This window comes from Macaca thibetana, chromosome 1, assembly GCF_024542745.1.
Source record: "Macaca thibetana thibetana isolate TM-01 chromosome 1, ASM2454274v1, whole genome shotgun sequence".
Taxonomy (NCBI): domain Eukaryota; kingdom Metazoa; phylum Chordata; class Mammalia; order Primates; family Cercopithecidae; genus Macaca; species Macaca thibetana.
In genome coordinates, this window is record NC_065578.1 from 55630957 (window position 1) to 55658040 (window position 27084).

At 43.5% G+C, this 27084-nt stretch overlaps 1 long non-coding RNA gene across 1 annotated transcript in view; it reads right to left on the reverse strand.

The window, feature by feature from the left end:
* LOC126932791 (uncharacterized) overlaps positions 1-27084 on the reverse strand; it is a 91991-nt gene that overhangs the window by 8387 nt on the left and 56520 nt on the right. Inside the window, exons 5-6 of the long non-coding RNA XR_007718325.1 lie at positions 1759-1923; positions 769-942 (exon numbers count right to left, since the gene is read on the reverse strand). This is a non-coding gene — a long non-coding RNA (uncharacterized LOC126932791). The remainder of the gene's footprint in view (positions 1-768; positions 943-1758; positions 1924-27084) is intronic.

The following is a 27084-nucleotide window of genomic DNA, read 5'->3' on the forward strand; positions in this document are numbered from 1 at the left end:
CCAAATCTGCCCTCCTGTCCAGATAGACAACATGACTAGCAGCATCTTCTAAGGTTATACCATTCAGAGCCATCAGTCCAAAGGAAGTCTAAGCCTCTCTCACTAGATCACTTCCAAATTCCCAGAGACTGACTTGAGTTCTTGACATTCCTGTGCATCCAACTAAGGTATGAATGGGATTGTACAAAGCAGCTACCAGAGTCTCATCACTGTAACCATATCAGTTGACAAAGAAGGGTAGTTGATGGAGAAAGAGATCAGATAGCAAACCCAATGGCTACCCACAAGGGCTGGGGTGCATGACGTGTGCATACAGATAAGTAAGAAGTGAGGGAGTTCTCCTGAGCCAGCATACTGACTAGAACACAGGTGAACAATGGCTGGGAAGTGTTTCAGAACATGGTGCTATGGGCTTCAGAAATAACACTTTTTTCTTGGACTAGAGGAGATGCCATAAGCAGTAAATCCATCTGGTTTGCAAATTCTCTTAAACAAGCCTACACAGACAATTCCTAGGGCTAAATAGAGCCAGTTCTGTTTCTTAGAAGGAGAACAATGGAATGTGGAATGTCAATCCAGCGCTGCTAGCCAAGCTGGGTCAGGGAAAAGGCACGGATTACATTCATTAATGTTCTGCAAACCCACCCAATTCCCACCCCCTTCTTGCCGATCTTCACTCCACCCTGCAAGGGAAAAGCCTGAAGTTGCTAAAGAAGAGTTGAAACTAAACTTGAGGCAGATCTGGTCAGATGTTCAGTGAGGACTCACCATACAAGCACCAGCAAAGACCCAGTACTCCATTTCCAAGAAGGAGGCATTTCCAATAGATGCTGCTCTGTGTGTGGCTGAGCTAGGATTTCTTTCCCTGGGTTCCATAGAATAATAGCTGGGCAGCTCCTCTGAGTCACAGGTTTACTTGCTGGGAATTCACGTATTGGGAATCTGGAGAAAGAAAAGTTCTGGTGGGAGGCATAGTGGAAAGAACATTGAACTTAGGATCAAACCTTGGCAGATTCCACTGCTGGCCCTGACAAACCAAGAGACAAGAGACTGTCCCAAGTCAGTCAGTTAAACTCTCTGCACTTTCATCTCCTCCACTGAAATTGGGGAGCATAATTCTCAACGTCCCTTTGATTCACTAGGTTGCTGCAAATAGCAGATGTGATTGGCTGAGAATGTCATGCATGAGGTTTAGCTGCTGGCCAGCACAAGGCTACCACTGGCATATATGAATTATTTGAATTAGTAAAAGAAGCCCCTTCCTACGTGTCAGGGCTTATGGCTTAGCAAGCTGAGTGTGGGTTGCATTTCACCTCTCAGCTAGGCACCCTTGCACAGTGTTAAAAGATAAACTGAGGCACATTAAAAAAACAGAGAGTTTATTTGAGCAAGCAGCAATTCATGAATCAGGCAGCTTCAGACTACAAATAGTTTGTGGGCTCCACCAAAGGGGCAGACGAGGAAGAATTTTATAGGATGAATGTAAGCAGAGCAAAGAAATATGTCAATTAGTTAAAGTTTAAACAATTGCCGTATTTGGACTAACCTGGTAGGAAGTTCATGACAACATAACTAATGCCCAGTTGGTCACCTGTGATTGACTGAGCTTGAGTTTTGTTTTCTTTTAAATTCTGAGTTAGGTTTCAATTTGATTATGTAGGAGCCTGGAGCATCAGAGCCACCTAATCTAATGGCCTCCCATTTAATTATTTTGACAACACCTCCACAGTCTTTATGGTGGCCCCTGAGTCACAGTACCTTCTATAAGAATAAGATAAATCTTCACAATATAGAAGCTTCAGGGAGGTCTCATCAGTCAATGTGGTAGCATGAGGCAAGGAAAACAGTCAAGACAGCCATACCACTATTGTCCTGATCCAGGTTAAAATTTGTCCAGAATTCTCCCCAGGTAGAAACCCATTCCTGAATCAAATGAGAAAGGCAGAGGAGAGAGTTATACATTTGTTTACACTGACATACCTAGCTGGAAATTTCTGAGCCATCAAGAAAAAACATAGTCCTTTAGACGTTTCAAGGTGGTTGGTTTGAATTTGCATATTTTCACAAAACCCCCTCCAGCATCTCCTTCCTGGGTCTTACTATATTAGGCCTATACTTACAGTTCTTTTGAATTATCATGTCTATATCATGTGGGTAAGAGTTTGGTGTTTAAAATTACATAGAAGCTATGTATTCCCAGTACCTAGAGTCCACTAACCCCAGTGGGTGTCTAACCTATTTGTCTTTTTTTTCCCTTTTGGACATCTACTTTCTTCTGCTTCTATCTTTGTCTAAAACACAATGAGACCTATATTTCTATTCAAATTTATGTTCTATTCCAATACTCTACATTGCTCCATTAGTCATGGCACCTGAACCTAGTACCTGGAACCACAAAGAAGAGGCACATAGCACAATCCTGTTCTTTGTGCACTTAGTTCTGAACTAGGTCCTTATCTTTTCCCCAAACCTCACTCTACCTTCCTCTTGACCTAGATTCTGACTTTATTGTTTTTTTTTTCTTTTTCTTTTCCTTTCTTTTCTTTTTTTTTTTTTTTTTTTTTTTTGAGGCAGAGTCTTGCTCTGTTGCCCAGGCTGGAGTGCAGCGGTGTGATCTCAGCTCACTGCAGCCTCTGCTTCTCGAGTTCAAGTGATTCTCCTGCCTCAGCCTCCTGAGTGGCTGGAATTATAGGTGCACACCACCATGCCTGGCTAATTTTTGTATTTTTAGTAGAGACGGGATTTCCTCATGTTGGCCAGTCTGTTCTTAAACACCTGACCTCAAGTGATCTGCCTGCCTCAGCCTCCCAAAGTGCTGGGATTACAGGCATGAGCCACTGCACCCAACTTATTGCTTATTTTTCATTTATATCTTCACCTTCCTCATGAGCTTGATCCTCTACACCTTCCCCGCTACTAAAGATATTGATATCACCTCCCAGATGACATCATACTAGTTCTCTCCTCACAGGTTGATTTTCGGGGTAAATACCTCTCCTGGTTTGGCTGTGCTCTGGAGGCCTCCCACGTTCATCAAACCCACTTCCCAATGAGTTATATGCCCAAGAGGCCACTCACCCTCATAAATAGGAATAGAATAAGTAGAACTTAGGGGAAAATCTTGGTGAAATTTGGAAGGAGCAGGAAGGTGTGCCTGCTTCATGAGGGGAGAACCCGCATGCATATCCTTGGGAGGAAAGAGATCATGAACTTCCTGGAAGTAGAGCCTGAACTCTATACTAGGAGTGGACTAGTGGAAAGCCCTCCACCAAAAGACAAGTTGTAGGAGGCCCAAGAGAGATGTAAGTATGTTCCATATAGAGTCAAATGAAAAATCAATATAGGTTCTCTTTAATGTTGATTATCTGGCTGGGTGTGGTGGCTCATACCTATAATCCCAGCACTTTGGGAGGCTGAGGCAGGTGGATCACTTGAGGTCAGGAGTTCAAGACCATCCTGGTCAGCATGGTGAAACCCCATCTCTACTAAAATACAAAAATTACCCTGACATGGTGACACATGCCTGTAGTCCCAGCTACTTGGGAGGCTGAGGTACTAGAATCACTTGAGCCTGGGAGGCAGAGGTTGCAGTAAACTGAGATCGTGCCACTGCACTCCAGCATGGGCAACAGAGCGACACGCCATCTCAATAAAATTTAATTTAATGTAAAGGTTGAATTAAACTAAAGAGCTTTTGCATGGCAAAAGGAAAAGTCAGAAGAGTAAGCAGACAACCCACAGAGTGGGAGAAAATCTTCACAATCTATACATCTAACAAAGGACTAATATCCAGAATCTACAATGAACTCAAACAAATTAGCAAGAAAAACACAAGCAATTCCATCAAAAAGGGGCTAAGGACATGAATAGACAATTCTCAAAAGAAGATATACAAATGGCCAACAAACATATGAAAAAATACTCAACATCACTAATGATCAGGGAAATGCAAATCAAAACCACAATGTGATACCACCTTACTCTCACAGAATGGCCATAATAAAAAATAATAATAAAAATAGATGTTGGCATGGATGTGACGAACAAGAAACACTTCTACACTACTAGTGGGAATGTAAACTACTACAAGCACTATGAAAAACAGTGTGGAGATTCCTTAAAGAACTAAAAGTAGAACTACCAGTTGATCCAGCAATCCCACTACTGGTTATTTACCCAGAGGAAAATGAGTCATTATACGAAAAAGGTACTTGAACACACATGTATATAGCAGCACAATTTGCAGTTGCAAAAATGTGTAACCAACCCAAATGCCCATCAATCAACGACTAGATAAGGAAACTGTGGTGTATATGTATATGATGGAATACTACTCATCTATAAAAAGGAATGAAATAATGGCATTCACAGCAACCTGATTGAGACTGGGGACTATTATACTAAGTGAAGTAAATCAGAAATGGAAAACCGAACATTGTATGTTCTCACTTATAAGTGGGAGCTAAGCTATGAGGATGCAAACGCATAAGAATGACATAATGGACTTTGGGGACTCAGGGGGAAAGGGTGGGAAGGGGGTGAGTGATAAAAGAATACAAATTGGGTGCAATGTATACTACTTGGGTGATGGGTGCACCAAAATCTCACAAATCACCACTAAAGAACTTACTCATGTAACCAAACACCACGTGTTCCACAATAACTTATGGAAATAAAAAAAAATAAAAATAAATTTTAAAAAACATAAAAATAAAAGTTTTGACTTTAGAAAAAAAAAAAAGTTGATTATCAGTTCATGCTTCCGGGGATGTTGCCTATATCTTTTTAAGCTCTGTATACCTTTCTTTAATTATTGACTGTTTCTGATATGCGGGGTTCTCCCTGCTTCCAGGATTGTTCCGCTCACATTCAGCCTCAGAAGTAGCCAGAGACTTTGCTATCTGCCTGCTGAGAATCCATCACTGGTTTCCCATCTCTGGTGAAGCCTCAGCTCCTTGGTCTGGACACATGCTCTGCAGGACTCAGGCCTGCCTACTTATTAGGCAGCTATCTCCATCACACGACTGTCAGTCCCTTGAAAGCAGCAACTTAATCTTCATTTCTGTGTTCCTATCACTGAGTGCCACACCTGACACATAATGGACACTCCAAATGGTGATTGTATCAATTGATGAATTAATCAGTATCACACAAAAGTGCTCCCAGTTGAAATCCAATTCTGATTATTTAATTTCTCATCTTTCTGTGAGAAACAAATCAAGGTGCTTCATTGTTTTCAACCCCATCAGTGGGCCCGGACCTTGCCAAAGCAGACCACAGGACTGAGGGATTCTGCCGACAGGACTGCCTCCCACATCAGTGTCTGTAAGACCAAGGTCCTTGAAAACTTAGCCTGCTCAGCTGTAGAAGTGCAAAATATCTAGTAGCCACTGAGAGCCTGCAGTTAAGCAGATATTTTTCTAGTCTGAACCCACACACCCAGATAGCCCCAGGGGACACTAAGGCCAAATGAACGTCCGCTCGCACAGGAACTTGACTCCCCACGGAGGCCACCCTAACACCAAGCCCACCCGTCTTACTGCCCAACACCCGGTGGTCTGACACCCACTTCCTCTTCCACGTTCCACAACAATGACATCTCCTGCAGTCCAGTCTAGCTTCTGTTCCCACTTGCCTTCATTCCAGAATGCCTCATGGAATGGTTTCTGTTTCCAAGTTTTCTCCCAAGAATGAGAAAATCCTCTGCTGTCCGGCAAAGCCACTGCCTTTTATTGCACTCAGCAGGCTTTAACTGAAGAGTTCTCTCAATGGTTCACTGCTCTGTGAAGCTGGTAGCTGCTTTCTTACCATAGATCCTCCTTACCTCTCCAAGGCACAAAATAGCCCAGAAAGGGATGCACGAAGCAAACATCAGCCAAGTAGACACTTGTCGACCTGGTGACATTTCTGCCAACTTGTGACTCTTTACATGGGGAAACCTGGCAGGCAGTTGGAATGGGGATGCTGGGGAAAGGCTATATATGTGCTAGAAAGAGCAAGGACTACAAAGCCAGGAGGGTTTGGTTTGGTTAGGGTTAGGTTCTTGCAACTGGTTGTGGAATGTCTGACAACTCATCTTTCTTAGCCTGCTTTGCCAACAATCTATGAAGTTAGGCAGGTAGGAATCTGCCTCATATTAGCAAGTAGAGGATCAGATAGCCTATGTCTTCCCTGGCCACCAGATCCTTTCTTCGTAAAAACTAGAATAATTCTCCTTTGAATCTTCTCAGCAACTTTCTCAGGTTTAGAGTGGTTTAACAGCTTTTCAAGGACATATATTTACTGTATAGAACTTGGATGGAACATGATTCTATCTCATTTCCAAACCTCATCTCCCGGGTTTCATGTTTTCAAAGTAAAATAAGATATATTCATAATCTCTGCCTTTAGCGAACTCAAGTTTCGGAGCAGAAAAGCTACACTTACATCTAAAAGTGAGTGTTTTGTGCCTCTGTATAGTTAGGAGAGTCTTCTTGGATGAGATGAGATATACGGGCTTTGAAGAATGAATTTGATCCACCCCTTTTTCTCCTGACTACTGGAAAAACTGGATCAAAATTTGTGGCTTCCCAGTAGCAAGTATAATAGACCTGTTAACATCTTTAATATAAGTACTTTTCTCACCTGCCTATAGCTTTTTCCTCCTTTCCTAGGTTTTGTTTATCTTCTCTTTGCCACACAATTTTACTTGAAGTGTACTTTATCTTGTTTTGAGTATATCTTTGAAAGTAAGCTGCATTCAACTATTTTGTAAACTAGGTAGAGGATAGGTAAACAAATTATTCACAGCATGAGAGTAGTTCTCTACTCCACCCATACCTAAGTGTACACAGGCAAATATAGCCACTGCTTGGCCAGTTACTGGTTTCAGTGCTTATTTTTTGTCAGCCCCCTGACTTCAAAGCTTTCTCATTTCTGCAGTTGGGACCATTTGCCCTCGCCCACTCTACCCATAGCTCCCTAATTACAGATCTTGAGGCCCCCTGATGTGGGCAGTTGGGGTTTGGAGGAACAAGTACATTAACCTGCTAGGCCTGCTCTGAGGATGTTCCCACTTTCAGTGAAAGTGTTCAGAGTACTTCTTTCAGGCCACGGCTCAGCCCTATCAGAAGTGCTGGGTCCCCAGCTATCCCGGGACCCAGCCCCTGCTGAGATTTCCTGTCCAATCCCCAAATTCCTCCTGGATTAGCATTTCACTCTTGCCAGACCCCATCCTGGAGCCTTCAGTCCTAGCACCAACCCAAAAGCCTTCAGCTGTGGTGGGAAATGAGCACAAAGCGGCAAACAGGAGACATCAGGCACAAACTTGGAAGGAAAAGAGTCAAGGCTGTGCTCAGAGTTGACCTCTAAAATCAGTGGGTCAGAGCAGAGATACTGAGTCACCTCAAGAACACAGAAGGGCTCCTCGACACAAGAGGCTGAATACCCTACATGACGATGTCGACATTTCTGAAGAAACATGAGTCATGTTGCAGAGGTGACCCACTATTAAAAAGAGAAGGTCACAAAGTCAAACCAAGGGGCTCTGCCTGTGGAGAAGATTCTTCCAAACAACTTGTATTGGCAGCCCCATTGGTAGGACCATCCCTACTATGTGATAATTGAGATGCCTTATTCAGATGACATTATGCATTTCATATGTCCATTTCTCCTTGTTCCCATTTCATGCTTGCCACACAACCTTGCATACAGGATTTCATTTTCCCAGTAGGTCTGATTTCAAGGAAAGCATGAGTGTTCAGGCCAATTGGAGAATTCCAACTCTGGAACCCTGATTTGGCAAGCTAGTAATTTGTTTTCTGAGATCTCCTTCAATCTTATGAGCATAGTCTATCCTTCAGAAGCTACCCCTGAGTCGCACTGCCAGATACATCTACTCACAAGGGAGATGTCTATGTCTAAAAGTCTGCAGGAGTATGGAGAATTCACCAAGGGACGGAATGTCAAGTTGTGAAACTCTTTGCCGGCTGAGTCATTTGGGGACCTTGTGTAGCACATGCAGCTCCCAAGAAGAGCACTCTTTCCCACATTTGAGATTCTGTTTCTCCCCAATTCCTGTGGGCTGCTGCCCACAGGAGTGGATGTCTGCTCCCTACTGTCTGCCTCCTGTTGGGATGCCAGTATACCTCCTTCCCATAATCGACCTCGCTAGCCCTGGTGGATTTCTTAGCACCAGCTCTCTGTCTGGACTGCCCAACACAGTCCCCAGGGAGCAAGCATACTTTGGTAGGTGAGTACTGTGTAGCTGGACCACTCTCCAACCAGTGGGTGAGAACAGTTACCAGCACTCAGCCCCTCTCCATCCAACCTGTGCTACTGCCTTACCAAACTCAGACTCATACTTTCCCTCCCACCTGGCTCCCTGACCACTTCTACCCAACTCAGCTCAGGCAGGAAATGGTTACCTGGTTACCTTGGGTAACCAACATATTAAGACTTTTCATATCCTAATACAGAGCATTAGTCAAACTGGATCAAGAGGCAAGAAAGTGAGATTGAAAGAATATGGACTTATTAAAACAAATATTTCATGTTTGGCTATCCAACAAGCAAAAGTCTTTTTATACTCACTTTTTGTTGAAGATGCAGGGAAACAGGAATATTCACACACTTGTGGTGGGAAATTAAATGTTTGTAAGTTTCCTGTTGGGGGGTCAAGTTGGCAATATGGTATATTGAAATGTCTTTAAAACCAAAATGCACTTTTAATCATCAATCTCACTTCTAGGAATTTATCCCAAGGAAGTAAAGATACACACAAAGATTAAACTACAAGGATGCTTACCGCAGCATTTTTAATATTAGTAAAAAGCTAGATGTAATCTAAATATTTAGCAACAGAAGATCAGTTAAATAAACATTACATTCATAAAATGAAATACTATGCAGTCTTTTTAAATAATACAGAAATATGTTTATAGATACAGAAAGACATTTATGACACATTGGTTTTTTTTGTTTTTGTTTTTGTTTTTTGAGACGGAGTCTCGCTCTTTGCCCAGGTTGGAGTGCAGTGGTGCGATCTCAGCTCACTGCAAGCTCCGCCTCCCGGGTTCACGCCACTCTCCTGCCTCAACCTCCGGAGTAGCTGGGACCACAGACGTCGGCCACCACGCCCGACTAATTTTTTGTATTTTTAGTAGAGACAGGGTTTCACCATGTTAGCCAGGATGGTCTCGATCTGCTGACCTCGTCATCTGCCCACGTCGGCCTCCCAAAGTGCTGGAATTACAGGCTCGAGCCACCGCGCCTGGCAACACATTGTTAAGCAGAAAAGCTAGTTACAAATATATACATTGGGAAAAAAATCTGGAAAGACATCAATGTGATTGTAGCTCTTGTATCTGAATGGCAGAATTTATGGATAATTTTATTTTTTTGCGTGTTTATCAGTATTTTCTCAATTTTAGATAATAAATATGCTTTACTTGTGTAATAGAAAATAAAATAAAATACAATTTGCTTTTTTAAGGGGTATGGACATGGTATTCACACAGACTTGGGTTCAAATCCCAGCTAGACCACCAAACAGCAGTGTGACCACAGAGACATTACTTACATCGCCTGAGCTTCAGCTTCTTCATATCCAACATGGATATAACGGCACTTTCCTCATGAGGTGGTCTTGAGGTTTCCGCGTGAAAGCATAAATAAAGTGCTTGGCGCAGGGTAGATACTGAGCTACATTTTCCCCCTTTCTTCCTGGATGCCCAAAAATAACTGAGAAAACCATTTACAAGTACAACATGTTCAAACACGCCAAGTCATGTAAAATGTAGATCCGGAAATTATGAGAGACTAGTATTGAGTGCTGCCGCCTAACTCTTTTCTCTCTGATCTCCCCAACTCCATGCAGTGCAGCCGCAGATGCAGAGATTGCCGTTATTAACCAAGGTGTCTTGAAGGTTCGGAGCCCCTCCAGGTGGACTAAAGCAGGCTGTGTTACCCAGCCCCATCAGCAGGTGGGGTCGGTCTCACCTGGGGTCCTCGTTCAGCCTGGAACGCCTCCTCACCAGGCATCAGGCTGTATGTCATAAGGGGCTATTCCATCAGTTACTGCACACATTCGAGACCCTCTCTCACTCTATCTGCTCCCACCTCAATCCAGTTCCTGTTCGTGCCTCCGCCTCCATTTACCGTCTCACTCTTACCACTTAGGATTTTAGCCTCTTCATAGGGGAACTTGGTTATCTATCAGGATTCTGTCAGGAATTTGTCCTGCTTTCTGCCAACTGCTCATTCATTTCCTCACCAAACTTTATAACTGCTTAATGGGTGCTAAGCTTTGTGCTAGGACTAACAGATGAATCAGAGACAGCAGACCCTGATCTTGGGGGAGCGTCACAGCCTACCCCAAGGCTTCAGGTGGGGAAAACAGACTGGAACACAGACCATAACCAATAGCTATTATAACAGCACTACAATGCTGTTATAGTAACTATTATCATTATAATCCTTACCTAACACTTGTTATATACTGGGAGTTGTTCTAAGCACTTTATATTATGTTAAGCTTCACTTAAGCATTACAGCCTACCTACGAGATAGGTTAAAACGATCTCTATTTGATAGATAAAGGAAGTGAGGCACGGAGAAGTAAAGTAACTGGCCCAGGATAGCACAGTTGGTAAATGGCAGAACCAAGATTTGAACTGAGGCTTCTTTCCACTCTGAAAAATGACCGAGGATTCTAAAGGAGGTTTTGTTTATGTGGGTCATGTCTAGTGATATTTATCATGTCAGAAATTAAAATAGAGAACTTCTAAAAACACTTATCAATTCCCTTAAAACAACAATAATAAACCTGTTACATATTAATCTAGATAATAAATTTTAACGAAAAAAATCCGTAGCAAAATTAGTAAGAAGAATGCTATTGTTTCACATGTTTGCAATCTCTTTAATGTCTGACTTATTAACATACAAAGTAGATTCACATATCTTTTGCATTCAGCCTATTGTCTTGTGTTATTTGATTGAAGTATATGAAGAAACCTGGCCTCAAACAGTCATGAAGTTGGATAAGGGAGAAGCATTTTAATAATCTGTTCAGATAACTGTGGACATTCCTCTTTGATAGTACACCAAAACTCGACAAGTGGTGGATTTTCAAAGGGTCACTGCCATGTGGAATCTGAAACCAGCTCACAGTGAAAGATACAAGTTTTCAAAAATCCCAATTTTTCATTTGAACTCTCAAATTTTATCACTGGCAGTACATACTGACATTTGTTTTTCTTTAAGTAACTTCATTTCCTTGAAGCCCTGACTTCATCATTTAAATACATATATGTGTGGGTGGATACGTGTGGGGGTGTGTGCAGGTTTTGTGTCTGCCAATTGCAGCGTGTTTGTCAATTGTTCTTTCCAGGAAAATGGTTTTCTATGGAGAAAATGGCTACTTCAGCTCCCAACACACTCACTCACTCCGGTGCTTTTCCTTGAGACCACCACTGTGCTTTTGTAGGCAACAGAAAAGCTTTACCCACACTTCTCATCTCATCACACCAATCATTAAAAAGACAGGCCAGGCACTCGAAGGCTGAAGTTTAACAAATTTGATCATTTTTATTGCTTCATCAAGGACATTAAGTGAAACTGTCTTTTTTCTTCCTACCATGCGCATGTGGTGGTGAGTAATACAATGATAACCACTGCAGTTTGCTACCACTACCTTGATCCAAACTAAAGCACCAGCTCTTTACCACTGTTGCTTTTACACCATCAGTTTAAACATCAACCAGTGAAAAGGGAAAATTACATCTTAGTAGCATTATAAAAATAGTTCTGATCTCATGAACCTCTGAAAGTACCTCAGGTTCCTCCAGGTTCCTCCAGGGTCCTCAAGCCACACTGAGAACCATGGCTCTATACTGTATAATCCAGGATAAACCTGGGGTTATGTCAGCTTCTTCACTGATCAAAGTTCAGATTAAAGCCCAACCCTGAGCTCAGAAGCCTCAGGATCTGGACAATCTTTCTCTGGCCAGCCCTTGTCCCTCATCTCTCAGAGCTAGGCCAAGTCTCTTGAACTCCAAGCTCTAACTTAGATTCTCACTGAAGACCATCTATCCCTCAAGTCAGACCAACCATAGGCTGGACGAAACCTCAGTTCACCTCACCCTTAAGACACTCATTAGACTTCTAGCCACTCAGGGAAAGAGAAAAAAGAGCAGAACTCCCATCTGGAGCCCTTACTGTGTGCCAGGCATGACATTCTTTAATTCAACTCTCACCTCCACTCTGCTAGCAAGGAAACTGAGGCTCAGGGAAGCAGGGTGCCCACGCAGATCTGTCTGACATGAAAGCTAAGCCATGGTGCCGCCTTCTGGTCAATTCCCACAGTCTCATTCCTGGCCCCGCCTGGACTTCCTCCCCTTCGTGTCTGCTGGCTGGTAAGGTTCCAGCATGCCTCACAACCAAAATTTCCTGAAATGAGAAAATTCCCAGCACCAGCGGTTTTAATCATCCAGTGTCTGAATTCCTAATAGTCACAAATCACTCAGATGTTGGAAACTATGAGACACACCACTCTCCGGAATAGATCATTGATAAAGTCTGAGCTGGGTTCACTTCTGCCATTGTTGGAGACCAGGCGGCGCAGGCTCTCCTTTGGGGAGTATTTCCAGCCAAGCTGATGGTTTGTCATCTCTGTCTTTGTCCTGCACACGGGAGTTGACATCCTCTGGCCCCTGCCTCTTCCTCAGCACCAGGGGCTCCCTGGAAGAGCCAGGACCCATTCAAAAAAAGTCACAAAACAACTCCCCAGGATGTGACCAGGATAAGAATCACATCCTAAGATTCAGCTTCAGGAAAGTTTATCCCAAAATAAACCCAACACTGAAGTAAATAAAGCATTAGGAATATTTTGGGAGAGCAATTTCACAGAACTACAAAAAAGGAAAAAAAAGATACTATTGTCAACAGCCTTTGTTCAGACATTCTATATTTCTGGCACATCTTGTTAAGTGGTGGTTTTGTATCTGACATTTATGCAAGGGGGAAATGACCCATGTTTATGAAAATTATACCATTTCTTCTAAGGGTAAGAGTGTCCTTTAAGCACTGGTTTGAGATAGGGCAGAGAGCTTGATGAGGATTCAAGGTTGTGATGATTAAAGCCAGGGTAGGAGGAACATGTAATTTGTGCAAAAGAACCCGGGGAACAACAGTTAAGGAAGAACTCTGTTGAATATTTACAAAGGGGACGCTGCTTTGCAGTCTTGTTTCCCTAGGAGGAAGAGGGAACACAAACAGAAAGTTTTTATGATTTCACAGAACAAGAGAAGGCTCAACACTTGGCATAAAACAAGATAAAGTGTTTGGGATGATGGACACCCACTAAGCCCATCTCCACTTGCACATTCAACCAAAACAGACAGATTCTATTAGTATCAGCTTCACTAATGTGATTGCATTCATCCATTCATCCAATATTTAACAAATACTGTGTATTATACTCCGCTAAGCACTGGGAATGACACAGTGATGAAAACACAGTCTGTGCCCTTCAGAAGCTCTTAGGACAGCAAGAAAAACAGATCTGTGAAGAGGCGATGATAAGAAGGTAATGAGTGCTCTAAATTTTGACAGGAGGCCGGACGTGGTGGCTCACACCTGTAATCCCAGCACTTTGGAAGGCCAAGGAGGGCAGATCACCTGAGGCCAGGAGTCTGAGATCAGACAGGCTAACATGGCAAAACCCCATCTCTATTTAAAAAAAATATATATATATATATATATATTTAGCTGGGTGTGGTGGCACGCACCTCTAGTTCCAGCTACTTGGGAGGCTGAGGCACAAGAATCAATTGAACCTGGGAGGCAGAGGCTGCAGTGAGCTGAAATTGCACCACGCATTCCAGCCTGGGCAACAGAGGGAGACTCTGTCTCTAAATTAATTAATTAATTAATTAATTAATTAAAATAAATTTGATGAGGAAGTAGGAATCCAGGGAGGCTTCCTAGTGATGATGACAGCTGACCTCAAAATCCCAGAGAGGATGATGACTGGAGATGGATGCGGATGGTCATTCCAAAGATCTCAATCAACAACTTTCTTCAGTCTTTCCTCTTCAGTGCATTTATCACTCCATTTAAATTTTCCAGAATTGGTAAAACTTCTATGGGCCTTAATTGAAATATGGTAAGAATAACTTATTACATTTGACTTAGGAAAACTGCATGATCCAGTGCTGAAAAACCACAGGTCTGGGGACAGACAGACCTGGGTTTGAGTTCTGCCACTGCCACTTGCCAGCTGTGGGGACGTCACTCACCCAGTCAGGTCCATGCCCACCTCACAGGGATGTTGCAAGAAATAACATGAAGCAATTGAAGCATCTGGCACCTAATAATATTCTGTTCTTCCCCTAAGATCCTGTGACTACATCCCAAACATCCTCCAGTTCCATGGGTGACTGTTACAACCCCACAGCCTTCCTTCATCCCAGCTGCCACCATCTCTCACCTGCACTATGTGATAGCCTCTGGACTTTTGTCCCCACTTCCTACCTCTGCCCCTTTGGTCTGTTTTTCACAGAGCAGCCAAAAATGCTTGAAAATGCATGGTGCTCAGGCCTTTTCTCCGCTTCACACACTCCCACAGTTCTCCCTTGACCTCTGATAAATTTGAAACTTTAGAACAGCTTTCATGGCCTTCATTGTTCAGCCCCTGCTCCCCTTTCAGCCTGGTCTGCCTCCCACTACCCCTTTCCACTCCATGCTCACGTTTGCCCATGGACTTCTGCCTGGAACACCATCCCTGCTGCACACCTCTTCTCCTGCATGCTAATGCCTCTCCATTCCCAATGCTTCCCGGAGGAAGCCCTATGCTTTGATGCTTCTTCCAGGAAGCAACCCATGATTTCTGACCACCACAACCACCCCAAGCAACACTGGATTCAGTGCTCCCTCTCTGTCCTTCCTCCCTTCCATTTTTTCCTTCATTTATCATAGTCTGACAATCTACTCCTCTGTATCCATCACTAGATAGTCATTCCTTAGGAATAGGTTTTGAAGCTTTTATCCCATATCTGACCTATTTTGAATGAATGAATAATCTCACAACTAATGAATGGCAGTGATGAGATTAAAACTCAGGTCAATCTCATCCCCAAACGTATGGGTTTCCATCATCCCAGTTGAAACCTAACTAAAAACTGTAGTGCCATCCCCCCTCCATTGCCCCACACCCCCAATGGGTCTGCTCCCACCAGTCCCCCACTCTGCCCCCCAACACACACACACACAAACACACACACACACACCCCTAGCTTAGGGTCCCTCTATTTGGCATGGACTCACTTTCTGCCAGGAATGCATATTTTCCTTGCGGGCTGAGGCACTATATGGACTGTAGTAAAAACACTCAACCCACTGATTCTGGTGAAATCATTTTGGAGTGACAAGGATAGGCAGGGACTTTCCTGGGCTCAGGACTCTAGCCGGGGAGTGGCAAAAGCCACACTGCAACTCAACTCAGGAGAAAATGCCTGGAAATTTGAGCCAGCTGTTTTTTTCTTACTCACCAAAGTGCATTGAGTCAACCCTTGATCTTTTGTCAATATTTGCAGACCGAAAACACGACAAACCACCCCCTGTGCCGCCAGAGTGTAGACACGAAATCCCCTGGGGTAAAACAGAAATTTCATAACTGGCTGTAGAGTTACTGTTTTTGCCTTTTGGAAGCTTCCACCTTGTGATGGGAAGAGCACTGTCAGCCCAACACAGAAACTCTGCCGCCTGGAGTCACGTGGATCCAGATGCAAAGGGACTTGAATGTCATGCTAAAGAGTTTGGGTAATAACAATGATAAAATGCTACTTATTGAGGTAGACGTGTTTAATGTGTCTTCTTTCATCCTGAAGGCTAAGAATTTGTACAGCCATGTTACAGATTTGGAAAATGATGTGAAGAGAAGCTAAGAGATTTGCCATTGCCACTCAGCTGCCAAAGGTCAGAGGCAGGATTCTAGTCTGTCCCCTTTGTTCCATCACCCCTGCCTCCCCCTGGGCCCAGCCACCATCACCTCTCCCTGGGGGAGCTCCTAATTGTTCTCCCTTCTTCCTCTTGTGCCCTCCTCCAACCTATCTCCAGCCAAAGTGATCTTTAACAATGTAAATCCAGTTGTATCACTCTTTCCAGTATAATGGTCATTACTTCTACTTCTCAGCCTCCATCCTCCAGCCATTGTCCGGCAATTCGGGCAGAATTCACTCCTGCTCAGAAGGTGAGTAGATGCGGTAGTGCCACTGGCTCTGCTACAGGAATTGGTTAGCAGGACTTTGCATCTACCTGGCCACAGACATTGGGAAGGTGTGAAAAAAGGCCGTCAGCTGGATGCTCAAGACTGAATTCTGAGATTGTGGGGGTGATGCTCTTGCTCTCATTCCTGTCTGCAGGTAGCCATCCTGTGACCCTGGAAGAAACCAGCCCAAGGAAGATACTAACCTACAGAAGAAGGACGTGGCCAGAGTAATCACATAGACCCAGAGTTGGAGCCCTGACTGTACCACACCCCAAGCCTTCCCACCTTTCAACCTCTCAGTGATGGTGAACCAATAAATCCTTTCTATTGTTCAAGCCAGTGTGAGTTAGGTTCGCTATAACTTGCTGCAGAAAGTCTCCTGAGTGGTTCCGATACCTGTTGGTGCTCCTGGAATTGCATCCAGATGCCCTACCTTAGTATTAAAATCTCACTCAACTCTAAGATCAGTGAGTCGGGAGGGTGAGGGCTAGATTTTCATTGACCCTGGTATTGCCAGCTCCTGCTAGACATCAATCTGGCACAGAGCAGACAATGTTAACTTTTTTCCCTTAAAGGAGTAAAACCCAGGTCTCTTTTCAGTGTCTTATCAGCCTCCCAAAGGCAGGGAATCCCACTGGGATCCCTGATCACCTACCAGAGCCACCTCTCTGCAGTCGACTGCATTTTGCTAGACATCGGCCTTGCTGTCCACCTTCCCCATCAGCGTCCTCACGGAGACCACTATGAGGGAGGGGCAGCAGGTCTGAACTTGAGGCTATGTCCAGCAGTGTGTCTGAGCTCCAGGTACCCAGGAGGGGTCCATGGTCAAGCAATGCCCAGGGCACAGGATGGTGCAAGCAAGATGTAAACAAGATGCAAGCAAGATGGTGCAAGGAGATGCAAACAAGATGTTTGCAAGGAGATGCAAACAAGATGGTGCAAGGAGAGCCTCCAAAACAGTCTGGAATTCACACAAGTAAATGGGAGGGACTTCAGAGCCATTGTGATTTGGGCAGCGATAAATATGACCAACAGGGTGACCAGTGGACCATGAGAAACATCCACGTGTAGGTTCAAAGAACATTGCATTCCTTTGTTTATCTAACCCACATCCTCCTTCCTGTCTTAGGGCCTTTGCACTGCCCTTTCCTCAGACTGATTGCCCAGTTACTCTACCTCATGACCAACCTCTGTCTTAACTCTCTGCAGAGTGCTTATCAATGGCTGATTGCATTTGTTTGCTTTTGTTTCTCTGTCCATGAGAGCAAGGACCTTGATTGTCTTATTTATCACTACTTCTCTCATATCAAAAATCCCTCCATAGTCCTGACTCAACAGCTCATGCCTATAATCCCAGCACTTTGGGAGGCTGGGAAGGGAGGATTGCTTGAGGCTAGGAGTTTGAGACCAGCAACATGGCAAGACCCCATTAAAATAAAATAAAATAAAAATTATCCAGGCGAGGTGATGTGTGTCTGTAGTCCCAGCTACTGAGTGGGGCTGGGGTGGGAAAACCACTAGGGCCTAGGAGGTTGAGGCTGCAGTAAGCCCTGATCACAACGCTGCATTCCAGCCTGGGCGACAAAGCGAGACCCTATCCCCCCGACAAAAAAAACAAAAACAAAAACAAAACTCCCCCCATAAACACACATTAAATAAATGAACAGTTGCCCTGCCCCCTCCACTCAGAGGCCCACCCCCTTCAATTGTGAACTTGGTCTCATCAGTCAAGTACATTCAGATGTGATCTCCTCACAGGCGCCTCCACCTCCCTCATCCCATGTAATCCCTCCTCCCCCACCTCACTTATTTCCTTCATGCTCTTTAGGGCAATATAAAATTATCTCATGTATTTGTGTTTACTTGTTAGTTATCTGCCTTTCTTCTGCGAATGTAAACTATATCTTTCCTTGTCCCCAGGGGAGATCACTTCCAGACTTTAAGTAGGTGCTCAATAAACTTTTGTGGCGGGAATGAACAGCAAGGGAGGAAATGAATCTCCAGGGCTCTGGAACCAGTGGACATAAGAAGATAAAGAAAGAATCAAAGTTGATTTCAGAGTAATTCTGTGAGGTAAACAGGGTGGTTTTTTTCTACCATGGCTGTTGAGAGACGAGGAAAGCAAAGTTTACAATGTTGTGACCTCATCAAAATAGCTTGTCTGGTGAAGTCCATAGTTGAACTTGGGTCTGATTCCTTTTCCAGTTCCTTTTCTTTTGAATCATGCAGCTTTCCTGTTGAAACTCATCTACATAGATGCTAAAAGTATCAGCAATCTCCTCTCTGCAAGTCGCTCCAAATTCTTGCAAGGTGGAGCATGGCTGTTTGAGAAGCCATCACTGAATCTCCTAATGTGTTGGCCCTCACAAGGCTGCAGTTATATCGCTTTCATGAGACACCAGCAACCAATAGCAGCCTGGCATTGTAAAAGTTTCTCCGTGCCTTCGTGCTACAGCCAGGCCTCTGGCTTCTCTCTTTCTCTCAATTATTACCTTAACCATGCCCTGGAGACCTAAGGAGCCAGTTTATTTTGACTGGGAGATTGTTAAACTGCAGGAGGCAAACCAGAGACACTGCCAGGCTGTGATTTCCATTGCTCCACATGACCAGGGGGTGCTGAGAATAGCCAAGGCCGCTTCCTGCTGGAGGAGGAAATGGCAGTTTCCTCAACTCCAGGAAACCTTACTTCCTCTCTGGTGCCTAGCTCCGTGTTAACCAATTAGACAGCTTCTTCCCACCCCAGACCCCAGAGACCCGGCCCAAGCCTGGAGAAGACATCCTGTTTCCCCTGAGGAAGTGGCCCAGATTGAAGGAGCCACTAGGGTATTTGAGGGGGGAGTGAGTAGGGAGTAGGGCAGGAAGGGGCTGACAAGGAGTAGTAACAGTGGTATCCAGTGTCTACTAAGAACCACAGCCCCACTGCCACCCCCACTCCTTTGTCCTGGCCCTGAGAGATCTCAATGCACTTGGCAAACTCTTACTGGCCTTTGTAGTCCAAAGTCTTCCCGTGATCCCGTCTCATCCTCAAGCCGGCTCCTCCATCCACCGTCTCTCTTCTGTATACCATCCCAGTCCAAAACACAATGCCAGCCCTTTCTTGGTTTCTACAGAAAACAGGCTCACACCACACATTCCAGGAGTTTAGAAACGTTGCTGAGCACTAAGTGGGCACCAGGCACCATCACATTGCCTGGCAGATAGCCTCATGCAGACAGCTCTGGAGCCAAGCTTCCTGGGTTCAAATCCTGCTTCATATCCTCTGTCCCCAGCTAGCTATGCCTTGTCGGGTGGGTCATTTAACCCTCTGGGTCTCATTTTTTCCTCTATTTCCCCCTATCTATGGGAATAGTGGTAATTAGCCCTTCAGGGTTGTAGGGAGATGCAGTGGGACAAAGCACTGGGCTTATAGCTCAGTACTCAGTGATGGTCATTATTGTTTTACTCTGCCTTCTCCTCCATTTCGGAAGCAGGGGGGAAAAAACGCACAAAACCCTTTCCTTGTCTCTTGAAGAATAATAGTACCCTTTCCCTGAAACCTTGGCACTAGCCAGTATCCATGCTTGGGAATTTCAGTTTCTACAGGAACCAATCTTCCGAGGATATTTTTCTGAGTGCTCTACTTGTGTGTGGGATTTGAGTGAATAAAACCTTCCCAATCTCATTATCATTTATTACCATTTAATATCAACCACTCACTAAATAACTTATTATCTCATTTTTAAAAATAAACTTCCTATCTTAGAATAGTTTTAGACTCACAGGAAAAATTGCAGAGGTAACAGAATTTCCAGATACCTCACACCCAGTTTCCCCAAATCTTAACATCATATGTGAATGTGGTATATTAGTTAAAATTAATGAACCAATATTAATATACTATAATTCACTAAAGCCCATGGTTCCTCCTTAGGTTTTACATAGTGTCTTTCTTTCTTTTCTTTCTTTCTTTCTTTCTTTCTTTCTTTCTTTCTTTCTTTCTTTCTTTCTTTTTCTTTCTTTCTTTCTTTCTTTTCTTTCTTTCTTTCCTTTCTTTCTTCCTTCCTTCTTTCCTTCTTTTTCTTTTTCTTTCTTTCTTTCTTCTTTCTTTCTGTCTTTTCTTTCTTCCTTTCTTTTCTGTTCTTTCTTTCTTTCTCTCTCTCTCTCTCTTTTTTTTTTTTTAGATGCAGTCTCCCTCTGTCACACAGGCTGGAATGCAGTGGCACGATGTCAGCTCACTGCACCCTCCGCCTCCCAGGTTCAAGCAGTTCTTCTGCCTCAGCCTCCTGAGTAGCTGGGATTACACCACCACCATGCCCGGCTAATTTTGTGTATTTCTACTAGAGATGGGATTTCAGTACGTTGGCCAGACTGGTTTCAAACTCCTGACCTCAGGTGATCCACCCGCCTTGGCCTCCCAAAGTGCTGAGATTACAGGAGTGAGCCACCACGCCTGGTCCCTAGTGTCCTTCTGTTCTCAGATCCCACCGAAGATACCACATTATACTTAGTTACCAAGTCTCTTCGGGATCCTCTGGCCTGTGACAGCTCCTTGTTTTCATGACTTTGACAGTTTTGTGGAGTATTGGCCAGGTATTATGAAGAGTATCTCTCAGTTAGATTTTGTCTCATGTTTTTCTTTTGACTAGATAGACTGGGGTCTGGGACTGAAAGGAAGAACACCACAGAGGTGACATTTTGGTACATACTGTAGATATGACTCAGCACCACTTTTGTTGACCTGATCACTTGGCTTAGGTCGTGTTTGTCAGGTTTCTCCACTAACATTACTTTCTTTTTTTCCTCCGTCTATACTGTATTCTTTGGAAGGAGGTCGCTATGCACAACACACATTTAAGGATTAGGGAGTTATACTCCGCCTCCCACAGGGTGGAATATCTATAGAAATGATTTGAAATTCTGCTGCACGAAAAAATTGTATATTTTCCCCGATTCGTTTATTTCTTTATTTATTTATATCAGTATGGACTCATAGGTTTTTATTTTATACTTTGTATTATAATACTACATTATTATTATTATTATTATTATTATTATTATTTGGAGACAAGGTCTCGCTCTGTAGCCCAGGCTAGAGTGCAGTGGTGCGATCTCAGCTCACTGCAATCTCTGCTTCCTGGGCTCAAGCGATCCTCCCATCTCAGCTCTGCCAAGTAGCTGGACTACAGGGATACGCCACCATGCTCGGCTAATTTTTTAAATTTTTGTAGAGATGAGGTCTCACTATATTGCCCAGGCTAGTCTCGATCTCCTGGGTTCAAGCCATCCTCCCGCCTTGGCACCCTGAAGTGCTGGGATTACAGACGTGAGCCACCATGCCCAGCTACCTTATTTATTTTGTTGTTCAAATGTTCAGCTTTGGCCATTGGGAGCTCTTTCAATTGGTTCCTCCATCACATTGATACACCCATATCATTGTTTTTGTTTTGCTTTGTTTTAGAGAAATTTCTTACTTTCTGGTAGTAGGAGATGCTCTAGGATCATCTTATAAACATACGGCCCCAGTCATAGATTCAGCCATTTCTCCAAGGATTGCTGGTTCCTTGTACTGCACAATAGTACTGAAAACCAAAATATGGACTCTAGGTATACTTGCAGCTACTGAGATGTCATTGCTTCTAGGCTCTCTCAGCTGACACAGCCAGGAAATATATGTGTGTATATACTAACCTGTGTATATATCCATGTCTACACATTTTCTATATATAAACATCTGTATCTATATTAAGCTAAACATGATTCACACTGTACCTCCAACTCGAACCCAATATCATGTAGATCATTCTAGCTTCCTCCTCTTGCTTACCTATGCACTCCCCTCCAAGAGTAAAAACCCTGGCTTCCACCATCCACCATCTTTTAATTTATTTGTTCAGTCCCAGCATACCTGTATAGCAGTACCATAATTGTTAACCCATATCCCACAGGAAACAACTTTTCAGCTAGAGTGCAGTACTTGTATATAGTTTCTTTTGCCTTTAATCTTATAGACTCCATTTATTTCCAAAATTACTTAGGTCCACAACAATTTCATCCACTCCATCACTGTGGTTGTTTTATACATTTGTGATACAATTAGATTGCTTTATCACTTTATGCATCTGGTCCTGGGTTCTCTTGACATCCTAAATAGTTTTTAAAATTCATTTAAATACAAAAGGTTCACTGTGTGCTGTGAAGTTCTGTAAGTTTTCATAAATGCCTATTGTCATGTATCCACAATTGCAGTATCATGCATAATGGTTTCACCACTCTAAAAAATTCCCTGTACCTCATCTGTTCAATACTTCCCCTAATCCCCTGACAACTGCTTATCTTTTTACTCTCATTACAGTTTTGCCTTTTCTAGAATGGCACAGACTTGGAATTGTACACTATGTAGCATTTTCAGACTCTTTCTTCATTTAGCAATACATATTTAGGATTCATTCATAGCCTCTCACAGCTTGATAGCACCTTATTTTTTGCATCATGAAATAGTATTCCATTGTGTATATGTACCACCGTTTGTCTACCAATTCACTTATTGAAGGACATTTTGGTTTCTTTTTTTCCAGTTTTTGGCAATTATTAAAATAAACTGCTATAAACAATAGTGTGCAAGTTTTTGCTTGAACATTCATTTTCAAATCAGTTGGATAAATACCTAGGAGTATATTGCTAGATCATAGAGTGAGATTAGATTTAGTTTTGTAAGAAACTGCCACACTGTTTTCTCAAGTGGCTATATGATTTTGCATTCCCATAAGCAATGAATGAAATTTCCTATTGCTCCACATTCTCATCAGCATTCAGTATTGTCAGTGTTGGATTTTGGCCATTCTAATAGGTGTGTAGTGATATCTTGTGGTTGTTTTAACTTGCAATTCCCTAACGACAAATTATGTTGATCAACTTTTCACGTGATCATTTCCCTTCTGTACATCTTATTTGGTGAGGTGTCTGATTGCACCTTTTGCTCACTTTTTAACTGAGCAAAAGTTAAATTGTTGGTTTTCTTATTGCTGTGTTGATGTGTTTTTTGTATATATTGGATATAAGTCCTTTCTCAGATATGTATTTTGCAAATATTTTCTCCCATTCCATGGCTTGTCTTTTGACTATCTCCATAGTGTCTTTCACAAAGCAGAATTTTTTATGTTAATGAAATCCAAGTTACCAGCTTTTTCTCTCATGCCTTGTACCTTTGGTGTCGTATCTAATAGCTTATCACCAAACCTGGAATGATTTTAAATGCGCTATCTTACGGAATCATTACACCACTGCTCTTGGGCAGGGGATGCCATTTTCTTTTTTTTTTTTTTTTTTTTTTTGAGATGGAGTCTCACTCTGTCACCCAGGCTGGAGTGCAGTGGCCGGATCTCAGCTCACTGCAAGCTCCGCCTCCCGGGTTTACACTATTCTCCTGCCTCAGCCTCCCAAGTAGCTGGGACTACAGGCACCCGCCACCTCGCCTGGCTAGTTTTTTTGTATATTTTAGTAGAGACAGGGTTTCACCGTGTTAGCCAGGATGGTCTTGATCTCCTGACCTCGTGATCTGCCCATCTTAGCCTCCCAAAGTGCTGGGATTACAGGCTTGAGCCACCGCGCCCGGCCGGGGATGTCATTTTCATTTCATAGAATAAACAGCTTTCTGTCACATTTATCTCTTCAGGACCTTGAAATAGGGAAAAAGAGAGAATGGGTAAGCACCAAGAGAGAATATACAGGCAAAAGCAGGCCAAGGCAAACATTACGAGGCTTCAAAGCTCCCTGTTCAACCTTAAAATTCATGAGCATTTGATTTTCTCTTCCACTGAATAGCTGTATTTGTTTTAATGTAAATATCATATTATTATTGCCAAGGTACATACACACAACCACCACCACCAATGTTTTGGTAAAACTGGCGCTTCATTAGCAAACACCATGTTTAATGATTGAGTGACTTTATATCCTCCAGCAGTGACATACTTCTCCCAGGAATATTTGCACCTCAGTTTGGGAAGCAAACGACACTGAAGGAAAGGGCAAGGTTGAGCACCTTGTCAAATGTCACACAGCTAGCAAGTGGCCGACCCAAGATGTGAGTCCTGAGTAAGCAGACTCCAAAGCTAGTGCTCCCAAGAAGCCTTGGGGGTACAGTATGTCTGCCAGCATACAGTGTCTGTGTCCTTGACCAGATGCAGCCTGGCTCAGGGAGGCTGACATCATCTCCATTTCAAGGAGGCACACTTCTCCCTTCACCATTGATCTGGCCTTCCTCTGGCCTTCACAGCCCCTAGCGTCATACCATCTCATTTAGGCTTCCCTCCCTCTTCAAAGCATGAATTAGGAAAGGAGGGAAAGCAACCCCAGGATGTGTCTGTGACGAATGTGGGAAAGAACCAGCCCTGGGGGATGATAAAGACCTTGAAAAAAACAAACAAACAAAAAAAGATTTTTCTTTATAATAAAAAACTTTTTATACTCAAACAATTTTTTGCTGAAACAACAAGGCACATAAAACCTATTGAGGGAATGTATAATTATGCCAAATTAAACTGTGTAGAAGCGTCTCCCTGGCCGTGAGAACCATTTATTTCTTGGTTCAGTTGTATTCAGTGGCTGGGGCTGGAGTAGCCACTGTTCTAAAAGAAGGAGCTTCTTTAGAGAAAGAGGTCATTCTCTCAGAGAAATGACCTTTGCCCTCCAGAGCTGGGACCTGACTGGCTCCTCTAGAAAAAGTGGGAGCTGCAGGCATGTCTCTGTGAGCGCGCCTGACCACAGAACCCAGCGCTGGGCCAAGCGGTCTCTTTGTCCCCACCCATCTCATCTGGATTGTATACGTTCAGCAAACATGCCCATGTATTGGGCATGAACCGCCAACTCTACCCTCCTCCTAAGGGCTCAGTGGCCTTATAAGTGTTCCCTTTATTCCACATGCTGTCCTGGAGTCCAAGCCCTAAATTCAAGTCTCTTCTGCAATGACTAATTCTGTGATCTTGCTTGACATCTCCGCACCACTTTCCTCCCATCCATCTGTGAAACATGAGTGAGAGGCTTCCAGATGGGCATGGAGCAGGATGCTTTCACCTATGTCATTTGAAGGAGATTGCTCTTCTAGCAGAAAAAAATGACAAGGAAGTGACTATATCATCAAGATGAGTCTTTGAAGCTTCCTGCAAAATCTTCATGTCCTTTGGTGGCAAATGTTTCCTCTCAAATGTATGTAAAATATTTAGCACAATGTGCTAACTCAGTCAGTGTAGATGCCCTTTCCTTCCCTTTTTTGCAACTGCTTCAGAGAACCCCCACCCACTTTTGTATGCCTCACTGCCTGGGACAAGGCAGCTTTGCCCTGTGCCCCATTTAAGCTCTGAACCTCAATGCATCTTCAGGGAAAGCTTCAGAGTGACTGCTGCCATTCACTTTTCAAAGACCCCAAAATGGGGCTCCAAACCTCACTCCAATCAGCGTAACTAAGGGAAGGAGCTGGAACAACCGGGATTGTGGGAGATTAACCAGCTCTCCCACTGAGAGGCCAGGCAACCTGTGTTACTAAATCCTTCTACCGGATTAAGCCAGAGCCCACAGATCAGCCACAGGCTTGAACAGATGTGACACAATGGGGCACTTTCTGGGCCTTGGTCCAAGGAAGGAGCTAAAAGTAGATGGTGCATGGCACAAGGCACTTGTCACTCTCTCCCTTGTAGAGGCAGTGGGCTGTCTCAGAAAGAACATGAGTCAAAAGACCTGCATTGGCCCAGCTTGGCCATGTGTCAGCTGTGTGACCTTGAGTGAGTCACTTCACTGCTCTGGGCCTCCGTTCCTTCAACAGAAAAATGGAGCTCATTGTATGGATTTCACAGAGTCATGAAGGATTCTGAAATAATCAATCCAAATTTTATTTCTTCAATGACCCTCAAAATGAAATATGAATGGGATTGTCTCTGGCTGGATAAAGGCCTGGCTCAAAGGACCAATCATGTCTGTGGCTTCTCTGACTCCTCCTCCTTCCTCTGTGCTCCTCGGTGCTTTGCACATGCTTCCCCCGTACCACTCTGCTTCAGGAGTTCCTCTCCTGTAACTCGGCTTCTTGGAAACAGGGATTCTGCAACATTTATCTCTGCTTTCCCACACCTGGCCACACATGGGTTCCTAAATATGTATATCCAACTAAATGTACTTTGTAAATGATGCAATCCTCTCATCATTATCTACAGTCTAGGAAGGGAAATGGAACATATCAACAGATATTAACATATCTGTCAATATTAGCATATCCATGAACATATCTATCAAAATGTTCCATTTTCCCTCCTAGACTGTAGATACTTAGAGGGCAAGGGTCAGAGCTACTTCATCCACGTATCTACCATGGCGCCAAACTAGACACACAGGGAGCGTTCAGTGAGTATATGTGGAAAGCAAGAAGATGGGAAGGGGAGAGGAAGAAATAGAAACTCCCCCTCCCCAACAGCAACAGCTAACCCAGCCAGTTCACTTGCCCACTCAGCCACTGGGCAGACCCACACTCTCACTCAGCTTACTGAGACCAGAAATGAGATTGTTTTTTAGTCTTCCTGGCCCAAAACTACAAAATTCACAAGGGCCAGATATAATTTTTCTTTCCACCAAGATTTTCCTGTGTGATGTCTAAAGACTCAGCAGTCACCCAAAGGTTCTGATTGCAATGGATTGTCAAGGTTACAGATCCCCTGTAGAATTTCTCCACTAAGATGGGTGAGAAGAAACCACCTTCCATTTGTTTGCCCTAGACACAATGCTGTTTTCAACCCTAGTTTCTTTGCCCATGTTGTCCCCTTTTGTCTAAAATGCCTTTTTTCAACCTCCGAACCATATCGTCACACTCTACA